At 41.1% G+C, this 16167-nt stretch overlaps 1 long non-coding RNA gene across 1 annotated transcript in view; it reads right to left on the bottom strand.

Annotated features, from left to right (window-relative positions):
* Window positions 1-16167, bottom strand: part of LOC117201082 (uncharacterized) — a 47222-nt gene that overhangs the window by 13706 nt on the left and 17349 nt on the right. Inside the window, exon 5 of the long non-coding RNA XR_007477912.1 lies at window positions 111-192. This is a non-coding gene — a long non-coding RNA (uncharacterized LOC117201082). The remainder of the gene's footprint in view (window positions 1-110; window positions 193-16167) is intronic.

Genomic DNA, 16167 nt, shown 5'->3' with positions numbered 1-16167 from the left:
ATCCAGATGACTTCTAATACAACAGCAAACTCAAGTTCGGTTTTCTGAGCATAGACTTTGTAGAGAAGATAAACTTAGCCCTGGTCCATCATTTCAAAAGATTATCTCACCTTGCCCAACTGTTGGTCTTCACCATGGGAACAATGGTCCAGGTGTAGACTTCGACCAGGGGTATTTTTATCTTCTTTATTACTGCATAATATGAATACAAATAACAAGAACACACACACAAAAAATTATTAACACTAACATGAATAAATATTGTTAGATAACACTCATAATAAATTCATGTTTCTATTAGTAATAGCTCTGATATACACACTAGTAAAAACTTTAACATTAATAAGAATATACAAACCAGAAATAGACCCACAGACATAGAAAACAAACTTATGGTTACCAAAGGGGAAAGGGGGGTGGGGAGGGATAAATTAGGAGTTTGGGATTAATGTATACACACTACTATATATAAAATAGATAACCAACAAGGACCTGATGAATAGCACAGAGAACTATACTCAATATTTTGTAATAACCTATAAGGGAAAAGAATCTGAAAAAGAATACATGTATATATATGTGAATCATCTTGCTGTACACCTGAAAGTAACACAACATTGTAAATCAACTGTACTTCAATAAATAACAAACAAAAAACATATGCCTTATATTGAAAACTCACTCTGTATCAAGATTTCTCTTGCACTATCTCTGGGTAGCTGTGAGTGGATCATATAATCTTCATTTTACATATAAAGAGACTAAGATCCCGAAGCGCTAAGTAACTTGCCTATATCATACAGCTAATAAAGACCAGGACCAGGGAGAATGCCCAGAGCTGACTGGGAAGCCCAGTCAGTTAACACTCTGCTTCTCTTCTCATCCATGGGGTCAGGTAAACCATCCATTAGAACAGAGTGGGGTTTGGTCCTCTGTCTTCATAGAAGAATCTGCATAAGGGAAGATGTGAGTTGAACCTACAGCCTCCATTTCTACTGGATTTGACTATTTACCCTCCATTCTCACCAATGTACACCCAAAATCATCCAGTTGTGAACAGTCCTGCCTAAATGAACCAACATCTAGACATCATTTGAGCCAAATAGATGATGGGTCATTATTATGTATATTGGGAAAATGGGAGGGCTTGCAATCTCGTCTGTTAATCTAAGAATCCTTGTCTGTTAATCTAGGAACTGAAGGAAGGAAAGACGAAAAGAGGAAGAAAAGGAGGGAGTGAAGGAGTGAGGAAGAGAAGGAAAGAGTAGCATTTATTTGTGATAGTAGTTAACATTTATTGAGTTGCACTAGTTAGTGAATTGCAGTAGGAGCTCTACATATGTAATCTCACTGAATCCTTCCAACAACCCTAATGCAAATGAGAAAGATGGCCCCTGCTGAGGTTAAGAAATTTCTTTAGGTCACACAGCTGGTAAGTGGTGGAGATGGGATTCAGACCCAGAGCTGGTGGCTCAGGGAACCTGCAGGTTTTAGCCCAAGGCAGTAATGCCTCATAGGTGGCAGGTGCTGTGCTAGACACTTCACATGACACCGTGCACACTGCTGCAGCGCCTAGTACAGTATGTAGTGAGTGGCTCTTTCCTCCTTCTATCCTCCATTCATTGTGACTCTTTAGCATGATATACAAGGCCCTGCATAGTCTGTTCTTTGCCTGAATCTCAGCCTTAGCTCCTCTCATTCTGTCATGTAGGCATGTTGGAGCCCTGGCAGAGTCTCACCTCTGGTTCATTGTCACGTGTGTTAGCTTCCTGGAGCACCTCTCCCTGCCCATTCACTTAGCTTACTTCTTCAGTGCTTTCAAGATTTGGCCTAGGAGTTGCTTCATCCAGAAGTCTTTCCCTGGGTTGCTCTGAGCATGGCTTAGATGTCTCCTTTTGTCTACTTCCTCCACATCCCAAGCTGCTTCCCACTGTAGCACTCATCGTGCTGCCCTGTGCTTGTGGGGGCATCTGTCTACCTTCCCCTCCCCCCATACTTTGAAGCCCTTGAGTAGATAGACCATATCAGTATTGCATCCCCACCACTCAACACGGTGTCTGATGCACAGTAGACATTCTAAGGATATTTCTGACATGAACAAATCAGAGGATGTCTTGCTGGCTGGATAGCTGGATGGAATAAAATTTGAGAATTGTTGCCATGAGTTGTTGTACATGCCGAAGCTTAGGCAACCTAATAAACCACAGTCCCTGACAGCCCTGAGGACAACAGAGAGGACAGCACAAGAATGAGTAAGACCAGTTAGGGATCAAGAGAAGCGCATTCCAGAGAGTCAGTAAAGAAACACCCACAGCTTACCAAGTTCAGTCCTCTTATTTTACAACTAGGGAAACGGGCACAGAGAAGAGAAATGGCTGGACAATGAGTTATAGTCAAGTAACAGAATTGAATCAGTTCTCTTGACGCCTCAAGCCAATGTTCTCCATTTATTCCTCTTCCTGGGATGCATGGAATGGGATGTTGCCCACGTAAAATATTTGTTCTAATGAGGAGCCTGGGATTGAAATGGATTTCTCTTAATGAGAGGAAGTGTGTGGAGTGCCAAAGCCAGCAGAATTTGGCCAATGAAAGGCTGTAATGAGAGCTGCAGTCAGAGTTACACTGGGGTGATAGGAAGTGCATCAGATTCCCTGGAGAAGGAGTGAGACACAGAAGCTCCCCAAATATATGATACAACATCAAGAGATGTCCAGAGCTCTGAGTGACCGCCCTGATGATTCTTGGTTGTAGTACATGTATATAATTTCAGATGTGCCTAGGGAGATGCATGAAATTAACAGGAAGATTTGATGCCAGAAAGTTCAATGAGTTGGGTTTGAAAACAGTGAACTCTGATGTACCTGTCTGATAATGCTGGGATCACTCTGTAACCTAGACCCAGGTCTCAGACTACCTCCCAGGGAATCTTACTCTACAAGTATTTATTCTTGGTCTCGCTGCCTCAGGCTTCCTTCTTCTGTACATTCTTCGCAAAGAATTCAACATGATCTGGTTAAACTATAAATCAGATCTGTGTCACTTGGCTTTTTAATAGCCTTCATCCATCACACTTAGAATGAAATTCGAACTCCTCATCGTGGCCTGCCGGCCCCTAATGACATAACCCTGACCACCTCCCCAGTCTTCTGCTCTCCTTCTTCCTCAGTAGCTCCAGCTACTGGTCCTACTGGTCTGTTTCTTTCTTTCTTTCTTTCTTTTTCATTTTTCCCCAACACTCCAAATTCTTTCTTGCCTCTGGGTTTTTTTTACTTGTCGTTCTCTTCACCTAACTATTCCTAAGACTGACCCCTTTTCATCGGTCATGTCTAAGATCAAATACCGAGTTTTCAAAGAAGCCTTCTCTGACTGTTGTAGTGAAGCAGCCCCCTGCTGCCACCCACAATAAGTTACCCTCTGCTTATTCCCTCTGTGATATTCTTCACTATCTGAGCTCGCTGTGTCTAGGCCAAGGTAAGTTCCTAGAGGACAGGGACCTGTTCACCACTAGGTCTCTTAATGCTCAGAAAATCACCTGTCACCTTGAAAGTCGCCCACTGTATTCGGTTAATGAATAAATGAACACATTCATATAATAGAGGCTTATGGGGTATCTACTGTGCACATCGTGGTGGGTACCCTGGGGGCAAGGAGATGAATTTGTCATGGCATCTACTCGGGAGGATGTTACAGACTCACAGAGAAGGGGATTCTAGTAATTGGTAGTGAACAAATATAACTCCAGTGCTATTTAGACATGACTGGAGTCATAGAAAAGAAATAGATAAAATGATGTGGGGGTTGTATGGGAGAGGTTAACTCCAAGTAGAGTCAGAGCCAAGGAGAATAGGTAGGATTTTCATGAAGATAGAAAGAAGAGGATGGTTTGCTTGCTGGGCTGTGAGCTCTGGAAGGATAAGGATACTGACTATAATAGTGTTCATTGTCTTATCTCCAGAGTTAAGAAATGTGCCTGGCCCATTACAGGGACTTCATGAATATGTATTGAGTGAATAAACAAATACATGAATGAGCTATTGCAATAACCATTTCTAAAATAGATTAAAATATGCTTGTGTCCATTTAATGGAAAAAACAGTCCCCTGTTCTTGTCATATTCCATTTATAATAATAGTCTCCTTTCATTTCTATTAACGAAAGGAAGCACCCTCTTCCTCTACCTGCACCCACTCAAATTCCAGGATTATTGTTTTGGCAAGAAATTAGCATTGAAGGAGAAGCAACACTCATCCCTCTGCATTCTGTCACCGAAAAAGAAATGGAACTAAAAATCTTGGGTGAGCAGGGACCTTCCTGCGCTCAGATCTGTCTGTGGCTGAGAAATGAAGATACCTAAGTAGGGGGAGTAGCTATGAGGATGAAGAAAAGCCTTTACAACCTCTGTCCACATGATTAATTTTTAACAGCTCTATTGAGGTTTAATTTACATGACATAAAATTCATTTCTTTCAAGTATGAAATAATCAGTGATTTGTAGTAGATTTATAAGGTTGTGCAGCCATCCCATGATACAATTTTAGAACATTCCCATCACCCCAAGAATCTCTCTCAGGGCCATTATAGTCACTTCCCATCCCCACCCCCAGCCTCAGGCAACCACTAATCTGCATTCTATCTCTATCGATTACCTTCTATGGACATGTCACATGAATGGAATCATACAAGTCCACATCATTAATTTTTACGTCAAAATGTATACCTGTTTGTTATTTGGAGGGAGAATTTGAGCATACCATTTTTATATTTTTTCATGGCTGACTTACCCTTTTTGTGCCTCAGTTTTTTCATCTATAAAATGGGACCCACAATGCTCCCGCACATGATTAAGGCGTTTAGTGCAATAACTGGTAAATAGTACGTGCTCAGTAAATCGTAACTATTGTTGCTGCTGCTGCTGTTGTTGTTATTATTACCATCTCTAAGATTTTCACCCCAGCACAGTTCAGCAAGACCAGAACAAAGACATCAAAATGACACGTTAAAAAGGAGAGGAATTATTTCCATTCAGATTCTAGCAGAAGGAAGCCTGTTTCTATTCCAGGGCTTTCTGTTCCCGTTTCTTCTTTGCGGATAGGATATGGATGGATGTGAGTGGCCATCTCATTCGCTGCTGATTTACTGCCAAAGAAGTGATTCTGGAATTCGAGTAGATGTGAGTGGAGGGAGAGGGTGTTTTTCTGCTCTATTGGAAATGAAAAGAGACCTTTAATATGAGATCCAAGCGACAAGGGCAGGGAACTGGTATTTCCATTAAGCAGACATAGTAGTGTTTTCATGTCTGACTATGGCGTCTCCATTAACGGGAAGATTGAAAAAATCCATTTCTGTATTAGAGCTCTAGTAAAAATAAAGGTTGTTTTTTTTTTTTTTCTTTTTCTGAAGGAAATGATTTCTTCCTCCTTTCAATTGAAAGAAAAAATAAATGTATATAGTTCCTGATTTGGAGTCAGGAGACCAAGATTCTGGGGCTGGCTCTGTCCCCAGAGCAGTTGACTGAGTAAACCAGCTCTCCTCTCTGGGTCTCAGTTTACCTTAGCTGTGAAAAGGGGAGGTTTGACCTTGGAAGCCCTTCTCCAAGGTAAAACTCTGTGTTTCTAAGGTGTAGGCATGGCTGATGATAGGTGGAGAAGAGCACAGAGCCATGAACTTTGCTACAATATCATGCATTTCATGGTTTGTATTACTTTCTCAGAAATCAAAAACCATTTATTCTTTCTTTAGTTTAAAGCAGGGGCGAGCAAACTATGGCCTGTGGGCCAAATCCAGTCCACTTCCTTTTTTAGTAAATAATGTTTTCTTGGAACACAGCCACTCTCATTTGTTTACATGTTGCCTGTGACAAAGCCTAAAACATTTACTGTCTGGCCCTTTACAGAAAAATTTTTTTTTTTGCTGAACTCTGGTTTAAAGAACTGATTGGTTTTATGAACCATTCTAAATAAAATTTTAAAATAAGTACAGTATAGAGTTGAGCAGTTTCAGAAAGCTCTGTGTAATGGCTAATATGAGTTGGCTAAGGTCACAGAGCTGGTGAGTAAGAGTAAGAAAAAGAGCCAGTAAAGGATGATGGTGATGATGGTGATGGTGATGATAGTGTTGATAATGACACTTATTGACTGTTCAAGGAAGCAAGATAATTATCTAAATTCTTTATACTAATACATTTCATCCTCACGACTATCATTTTATAATCGCAAATTTATAAATAAGGAAAATAAGGCCTGAGAGTAGAAGAAACTTGCCCAAGGTCATAAAGTTAGCAAGTCATGGCTTGGGATATGGGACTATATGGTCTGGGATCATTTTCCTGTTACGAATGGGGAGACAGCCATCTGGAGAAGGAAAGGGGCTTGAACAAAATCCTTTATGACAAAGGAAAAGGAAACACAGGCTTCCTGATTCCACGACCAGGAGGCCATCACAGCATCTGCTAACCTGGTCCTTCTGCTAACTTACAGGAGATGTATGTATCTATATATTACATATCTGTTTTACCCAGCAGGCTATTAGATCTAGGAAGATAAGAATCACATCTTCTATTTCTTTTCCTAGAGCCCTAGCATATGATAGGCATACACTATAAGTGCCTGATTATAATGATAGCTAACATTCACTGATACAACATGATGTTACAAGAAATTGTTTTAGCACTTGGCCTGGATCACTCTAGGATCTACCACTACTGGGTCCTTAAAACAGTCCTGTACGTCAGGCACTCTCATTATCTGTAAATATTACATACAAATGTTTAAAATGAAGACACGGAGACTCAGAAGTTCGGTAATGTTCTCATGGTCTCATAGCTAGTGAGAGGTAAAGCTTGGATGTGAACTTGGGTGAAAGACCATGCTCTAAGACCTGGTTACTCAGTGTGGCCCACGGACCAGCAGATGTGACATCACCTGGGAACTGATTAGAAATGCAGAAGCTCAGGCCTGTTGAATCCTAATCTGCACTTCAACAAGGTCCTCAGGTGATTTGTATGCACATTAGGGTTTGAGAATCTTTGCTCTAAATCAGCATGCTAGGCTCTCTGTCGATTGAATAAGGAAAGGAGTAAATGAATGACTGCTTTCTATGCAATAGCAAAAAACAAACTGGTCAGACGGACATTGTGTTCGAAGGGAAGGGTTCAAAGTGCTCACTGTATAAATCAAACCTATTCCAAAACAAATGTTCTTTCTCCAGATTCTGTACTGATTGTACTGCTCCTGTGGGCTCCTAAAACCATCTTACTACAAATGTCTAAGGTCTGTATTTATACCCTTGGCTGCATGATAACTACAGAAGCAAATGCTGTAGTCCTGAGTAACGAGCTGTGATCAGGCTGGGCTTTGCTTGTGACGCACCCAATGTGTGTTTTTAGGCAAGAAGCAGAGGGGAAATTGCCATCTGCTGACTAACCTGTGAGTTACTATTTCCTGAAAATCTAAACTTTTTCCAATTCATTTAACATGAATAAAAATACAAACTTAAGGCAATAGTCACTTTTGCCCCTGGAAAATGCCTCTGACTTTCTAGATATATTCAGAGGTGGCAGGATCTAGAGGGGTTCATTCCAAATGCTAGGACTATTTTATGCTTGATTGTAATTGTTTTCAGACATAATAAAAAATGTTCACCAAATAATCGAAATAAGATTTAATTTTATGTTCCCCAGACCATGGAAATGCCCCTACAGCTTCAGGGAGATGTGAATCTGGGCAAGCACCTTACTGCCACTTCCTTGTAAAGTAACAAAGAACAATTATCTCTCTCTTCTGTAACCAAACCCTTTGCTTCTTCTGCCAGTTGTAATTCCTGCGATCCTCAGTTTTCTCAATGGTCAGAGGGAGGTAGTGGCGGCTACCATTATTGGATTTTGATAAAGGTAATTTTCCTTGAACTGTTCGTAGAGCCACTAACCAAGTGGTTTCTAAATGTTCTTGAGGATTGAAATAGCCTGTGAGCTTATGTATCTTCAGATCCCATTTCCCAATGGTTTAATTAGATAGGTCAAAGATGAGACCCAGAAATCAGCATTTTCAAGATGGTTTCCAAGGTATTTTAACCCACATGGTCTAAAGACCATAATTTGATGTCTCTCTCCGATGGCTCTTCGCATTTCTCTAATGCAAATTTCAACTCCCTAGGCAATTATGGGCCCCCAAACAGGTTAAGCCCAAATTTGAGGTAATGTCTTTAGCACTTAGGGGCAAACCCCATGTGTGCTCTTGCCCCTGGGGTATCAAGCTGGGCTGAACCTCAAGGACATACTCAGAGGGGGAAAAATGACAAAGAGGCAGGACCAGGGAGTGAAAAGCTTTGCTTTGGGCTAGAGTGGTTGTGAGTTAAGTGTATCCATTTGCATCTCAAATCTTAACCAGGTGGCAGGTGATGGGGCCCTTCCCCTGCTGCCACACTGTATAGGACACCCCAGAGCATGTCCCACCACACCTTGGTGAGGGCCTGTGCTCAGTGTACCCGACTGTGATCCCACTCAGCAGATTCCATTCAATTGTTTTTATGAACAATTGGACTTGGTTGGATTCCTTTTCACTTGTTGAGGTAGCAGCTAACCTGTTATCACTCACACTCACAGCAATCTGTTCTTATATGCCCAATAAACTCTTAAGACACACTGAAAAAAATGGTGCTGATTTCTCCAAGACTGCTTGCATAATTTTTATATCTTGCTTGTTCTGTAATGGGACGGTAGCAGGTCCACTTATTTATTATGTAAATTCAGAACTCAGGTCAGGGCACTATCTTACCATTCATTCTAATATCTGGGCTGTGTTCATATTTCTCTTTTTTTTCCCCACACCCAAGATTTCTCCTATCTTAATCAAAATAAAATATTTGGAGGACCAATTTATTATATATATATATATATATATATATATATATATATATATATATATATATATATATATATATATCTCTCTCTCAAGATCCAAGATGAAGAGTTTGCTTATGGTTATTTCAACAGTTCGAATCCACCAATGCATTTCAACAGTTCGAATCCACCATATCCATATCTGACACACCAAAGTGTCAGGTATGGATACTTGCAGTGATATGGAAAGTAAATTTTTACTTTATTAGTAATATTAATTGATGCTCTAAATTATTATCAATAAATGACATTAAAGTTTTCACATATTATGTGACTAAATGTGGCTAAGTCAATCTGGCTAAGTTATATATTACTATTCTTATTAAGAACTTGAAGTTAAGAAGCAACTGTCATAGATTAATTGACAAAGCCAAATTTTGAACCCAGGATCATCAGAGACCAGAGGCTGGGTGTTTCATCATAACATTTTGCCTCTCTCAAAAGGGAAGAATGTGACATCTGAACTTGGTGGGGAGGTCAAGCTCCAGATGACTTGGCAGCAGAGTGGACAATTCACTGCCCACCCTGAGCCTCAGAAGTTTATGCTGGTTGGTGGCCACCAACCCTCCCCCCTCCCCCCAGCTCTAATATTATATGAATCTTTAAACCAACTCTAAGATCACTCTGTTGGAGACACTTGAGAGTTCCCAATCTTTTTGTGATCCTTTAGAAAGGGATAAAGTTCTGCTATGATGAATGAACCCATATATATATATTTTTTTTTTTTTTTTTGCGGTACACGGGCCTCTCACAGTTGTGGCCTCTCCCGTTGGCGGAGCACAGGCTCCGGACACGCAGGCTCACGGGCCCAGCCGCTCCGCGGCATGTGAGATCCTCCCGGACCGGGGCACGAACCCGTGTCCCCCACACTGGCAGGCGGACTCTCAACCACTGCGCCACCAGGGAAGCCCAACCCACATATTTTTCAAACTGAGAAAACACTGAAAGCAAAAAGGGACACTATTAATAATTACACCTGGACATTAGGCAAAAGCCATGATGGTCCTGAGCAAACCAAGAAGTATGATCATCATAGCTATGATATGCTAATCTCTCTAAATTCACAGCTACTAACCGAATGTGCTCAATAATATGAAAGATGAATGCCTCTGGAGAAAACACAAGGAAGGGAGCAGGGAAAAGAGCTGACTAGATGGGCCAAAGTTAAATTACTGCCAGATCAAGATGAGAGGAGCGTGGAAAAGAGACTATGCAGTAAGAGGAGACACATGCAGAGGAGTATACAGAATATTCCGAACTTCTCCGTTGTGCTTCAAGGTGGACCCTGGACCGCGGCGCCTCTATTCGTAATAATGACACATGCTCAGAACAGGAGTTTTCAGGATTCTTGTAATTCTATCTCTATGCATTGCAACTGCTGCTAGGCTACATTTCTCTCTGAACAAAGACTCTGTGGGGCTGACAGATGTGTCAGCCACGGGTAGGTCATATCTTATCTCAGAAATAGAAGCTGACAGATAATCCTATTCCAAAACAGTCCCCCAAGCCATGAGGCCACAGAGAACACGGCTCTCCCAGACTGGGCAGCTGGGATGCCAGGAGCTCCCATTAACTATGGCTTATGAGTTGCTATCCTGACCTTTCATATTCAAGGGGACAGCTCTCCTTGTTTTTTGACAAAATGCGAATTCTTAGGAGAAAGACACATACACAGATGTCGTCTGCATCTTGCTCCTACTCTCAGCCATCCTTTGGAGAATTAAGCACACATATTAAGAGGATAGATAAAGTGGGTCAAACCTTATTAGGCCTTGGGAATTCAATGACGAATAATACTTCGTTTTTGCTTTTGATGAAATTAATGCTTATTTTTAAGAAAAACAAATATATAGAGAGAAAATTCAGTATATTACTATCCGTTTACAAAAACTTTTCCATACCCAACATTATACATATATGTCATTTACTCTTCATATCAACCCAATAAGGTAGGTTTTATTATCCCAGTTCAAAGGACCCAACACATACAAGGCAAGTAGCAAGCCAAGATCTCAACAAACATGTTTCCTTCTACACTCACTCTCTGTTCATACCCCCATAATGGCTTCTCATTTTGCTCCTAGGAAAAGCCAGATTTCTTACTATGACCTAAACAGCTCTACTGTCATTTGCCAAATTTATAGGTTTCCCCTCAGTCTGGACACATGATTGGACTGTACTTGTGGACTCCATATTTGGGGTCAGTCCAAGTGATCAGTTCTGTCCAAAGAGTTATGTGCAGAAATAATCTGTGTCACTTCCAGGCTGTATTACTGCATTACCCAGGTGACACTGGGGCGGGGCAGGGGGGGCGGAGGGGGGAATCTCTTTTTTCCTTATGCCAAGGTTACCAGCAATATTACAGACATTAGTTGCTTCATCAGTCTGGGTTCTAGAGTGAGGAAGACAGTGAGCATGTGGGAGCAGAGGTCTCTCTTGGCCCATGATGGGCATGGGGCTTGTAGGAGAAGCCACTGAGATCCCAGAGTTGTTGATTACTCCATCATAACCTGCCTCCCCTGATTGACACAGATGCTTTATTTTATTTGTGCTTAACGTGTCATTACTCATCATATAGTTGAAATATTTTTCATGCTATTTTCTGCCATCCGCACTAAAATGCTAGCTCTGTGAGAGCAAGGAATGTTGCCATTTTTGTTCCCTGATATGTTTACCATGAGAAGACCAGTACGTGACTCATTGTAGGCACTCGATAGATCTTTGTTGAATGAACGTAAGAACAAAGCTACCTCATGACACCTGTGAATGGTGAGACAGAGTTAGCTGAGGGTGCTGTTAGAACACAGGGGAGACTGATCCAGAACAAGGCTGAATTTGTCTTCCCCTGTCTGACTTCAATGCCTGGTGAGTGCCTGCAGCATTGTGGGAATCAGTATATGATTGTTGAGCTGTTACAATAAAGAGCTTCCACTGTGGTTCTCATAACCAAGTGGCTCACCATGAACACATGCATTAATAATTACTCCGTTCTCCTAGTGGTGAGACCTTCATCCATCACCCTGAAGGTCTTAGTCACGCCTTAGTCATGCCCAGTGACTCAGCTCCATCCAGCTTTCCCTAATGGCATTCCTCTCCTCCTTTCTCTACGTTCATTCTTCTCCTTTAACTCACACACTCAGGTGTGCCTTAGACATTTAGCCCCAAAAGACGCCTCCCTCCTTTCAGGACAAAGTAGCTCTTTGTCTCCATGTCATTGGAGACATTTCTCCCAGATTTCAGCCTCAGGAAACCGTTAGGGACAGACAGGTGTATCTCTCAAAAGATTCTAAAGGAGATATGCCCTTCTCACCAAATATTTTTACACACTGGAAATAATGCGGGCTTCTCTTTATCCCTGCATGAATGCGCTTCTAATGGATGTCCATTAGTTGCTCTTCAGACATCTGAAGTACAAAACCCCAAATCAAAACTCATCTCTTTCTCTTCTTGAATTCCTTCCCTATTTTGGAGTTGACTTCCAAATACCCAAGCACTCTTTTTTACCCAACTTGCCACCTTTACTTAAAACAAGGAAGTCAAAGATCTTCAAGCTATTGTCACACGTTTTATCAGTCAGGGTTCTCCAGAGAAAGAGAACCAGTAGGAGAGATAGATAGATAGATAGATAGATAGATAGATAGATGACAGATAGATGATAGATAAAATTGGCTCACATGATTGTGAGGGCTAGTGCGTCTAAAATTTGTAGGGCGGGATAGCAGTATGGAAATTCAGGTAAGAGTTGACATTGCAACTTTAAGTCCAAAATCTATACAGAGACCAGCGTGCTGGAAACTCAGGCTGGATTTACATGTTGCAGTCTTGAGGCAGAATTCTCTTTTCTCAGGTAAACCTTAGTTTTACTCTTATGGTCTTCAGTTGATTGAATGAGACACATTATCAAGGGTAATCTCCTTTATTTAAAGTCCCTGATAGTAAATGTTCACCACATCTACAAAGTACCTTCAGCCAACATCGAAACTATTGTTTGACCAAGCAACTGGGCACCATAGCCTAGCTAAGTTGACACATAAAATTAATTAGATTATTAATTAGTTGTTATGGTGACAACTCCACATTCTTTAACCCATAGAAGACATTATTAATCCATCATTGCACTTTCCCAGATGAATTCAGATGAGGTTTTGTGATTCTTCTCCTAACAGCATTGCTGCCAGCTATTACCAATTGATCAATTCTGGCAAGCTTATACTTTTAAAAGCAGTTCTAACTGTTTTTCTCTGCTACTTAATGGCTCTCCATTGCCTAAGATTCCTTATGTAAAGCATGTTTCACAAAACTTTAATCTGACAAAATAGTCTGTGAAAAAAGAGGTTTTGTAGTCAAAAGGTTTATTATAATTGACATATCATGACTCTTTCCAAAAATCTCAAGAGCTCCTACAGGGACCAAAACAATTACAGTTTGGTAACCCAGCTTTTCCCAAATCTGTGTGACCACACAAATCATTCTTAACATTATAATCACTAACACTGAGGAAAACACATTTTGGGAAATGTGCCTTGTCACTCAAGGCCTTTTCATATCTGATATCAACTATCTTTCCAAACCAAATATCCTTTGAATCAGTGTTCCTCTAACATCCCCTACACTATCTACATCCTGCTTGTCTCTCAATTTGCTCAATTAAAACCATTCCACAGTATCTGTGTCCATATCCTTTGTAACAGAAATAATATTATGTGCTCAGTGAAACTTCTGCTGTTCAAGGCAAACAGAATAAAACATATTTCCCAGGATCCTTGGAAGTTAGGGTTAGGATTAGGGCCATGCTACTGAGTCTGTCCCTTGTGATGTGAATGAAATGGATTAAGCCACTTCCAGGAGTGGCTTCTCAACCTTTCATTGATTCTCCACTCTTTCTCTCTCTTCTTTGGTCATATGGCCAGAAACATAGAGCTGTCAAAGGATATAGTCCCATGATGCAAGACACCTGTGTCCTTAGTCACCACTTAGAAGAGAACCCTGAGGAACCCCAACAGAATATGAGGAAGACATCCTCGTGCTGTTGAGCCTCTGTGTTTGGCAGCTTTGCGTCACAGCAGCTAGCGCTAATTACCCTGAGTCTTGCACTCTTCCTATAGCCTAATCTTACGCCTTGGCTGGAATAGACTTCTTCTTTCTCAGACTCCCATAATATAATATTTTGGCCCACTCATAATAGGTATCATTGTCTACCTCTCAATAGAATGATTTATGTTGCTATTACATCTCTATTCCTAGACTTTGAGCTTCTTGAAGGCAAGATCTATATCCATTTCATCTCTGTATCCCTCCACCTCACTTTGGAGAATGAATTGTATACGGTCGTCCTCAAGGATTGTGGGATAAAAGATGACATGAAGGCATTCACACTCTTTTTTTTTGGCCGCATGGCACAGCATGGAGGATGCAGGAATCTCATTTACACTGACCAGGGATCGAATCCAGTGGCCCCTGCCGTGGAAGCCCAGAGTCTTAACCACTGGACCTCCAGGGAAGTCCCCAAGGGCATTCACATTCTAACAGGAAGTGTCATCATGGGGAGACAAAGCTGAGCTTAAGGGAGTTTAAGACCTATAACATTTGGCAGGGACTCTTTGTTGCCAGGTTTGATTATGCTGGTCAGATGGACTCATGCTCATCCCCCTGTATAAGTCTGTGGTACCTGTCAATGTAATACAAAGCCAGACTGAAGACTGGAAGACACTCAGATTTTGGAAGTTGAGAGTACTTGTCTGAATCCCAATCCACTCACTTCTAAGCCTCAGTTTCTTTGTCTTTAAATACGACAATCATCTCTATTTCAGGGGACTGCAAGGTGGATTCAATGAAATCTTGAATATAAGGTACCAAATGGAGGGCCCGGCACATGAGGAAGTGCTCTGCAAAATGGCAGATCACTCCGCCTGGGCTGTTGCTGTTGAGCTGTCAGCAGCGGCCATCTTGGCCTGGGGAAGCATGCCAGAGCCCTAGGGGAAACTGGATGGCTTTTAAGCAGAGTTGATTAAATATGATTTTGCAGCTCCTGCTGAGAGACGAGCTGCAAGGGAACAGCTGTGTTGTTTTATTGGGGAATCAAGGATTGAGTGTCACATGAAGTCTTCTTAAAAACGAGTTTTGACGCCACTGAGCAGTTTAGTAAATGAAGTCCTCTCTCAAAAATCCGTGGCTAAATGGTGAGGTCGGAACAAAAAGTTAGTGACAGTTTTCTTTCTTCATTGATACTGACAGATTAAAACATACATCTATCAGTGGGCCTTCCTGCTTCAGTCTGAGCTAATCCAACACTGATGCAGCTCTCTTTCTCAGTGGAAAAATGGCCAATTAGATAGAGCAAAGCGTAGCCTAATCTTTTACATAAACATGTTAGAAAAAGGAGTCCCTGGGTGGAAATTTAAAGTGGGGAAGTATCACTGTATTCCTGTAACTGTCATCCTTCTTCCTGTGGGAGTGGTTACGAAGAATGCAAGGTTAATGAGGGGAAGACACACGGTTTGGGGTATTTGTTTTTCTTTGGTTTTTGTTTTTCTCTAGAAGTGTCAGTGAAATGAGGCAAAAAGTGAACTCAAGAGACCTGGGCTCAAGTCCTGGCTTGCCTACTGTGTCATCCTGAGGTTGATCCCTTCCCCTTTCTGGGCCTCAGTTTCCCGGACATAGGAAGGAGTCACATTGGGCAACCTCAAAGCCCTCCCTGCCATTCCACTAAGTTTAACATCTTAGGATTCCTTTTCATACATTCCCTGGGCTTGTGGAAAGAAAGAAAACGGTTGCCTTTGAGGTGGAATTGAGAGACTTCGTTTAAAAAGGAACATTTAGTCTGGAAGAAAAATAATGAGAAAGTTCTGTTCAGTTCTCCAATTAAAAGATAACTGTCAATCCCAACATATGAAATAGATAACTAATAAGGACATACTGTATAGCACAGGGAACTCTACTCAATACTCTGTAATGGCCTATATGGGAAAAGAATCTAAAAAAGAGTGGATATATGTATATGTATAACTGATGCACTTTGCTGTATGCCTGAAACTTACACAACACTATAAATCAACTATATCCCAATCAAAATTAAAAATAAAAAAGATAACTGTCAAAGTTGAAGTAGCTAAATGGAGCAAAAAGAAGCTGATTTTTGGTTTATTGAACTTCTCTGTGCTCATCAGTTATTATTCATAATTTGCTCTATATGCAAATACCATGGCAGGAAGGATTCTAAACCAAACCCCACAAATCCTGTCTCCTCAGATGAGTAAGACCCAATATGTACT

The sequence above is a fragment of the Orcinus orca genome, chromosome 6 (assembly GCF_937001465.1).
Source record: "Orcinus orca chromosome 6, mOrcOrc1.1, whole genome shotgun sequence".
NCBI lineage: Eukaryota > Metazoa > Chordata > Mammalia > Artiodactyla > Delphinidae > Orcinus > Orcinus orca.
The sequence above is the reverse complement of the archived record's forward strand: the minus strand, read 5'-3'. Positions and strand labels throughout refer to the sequence as shown.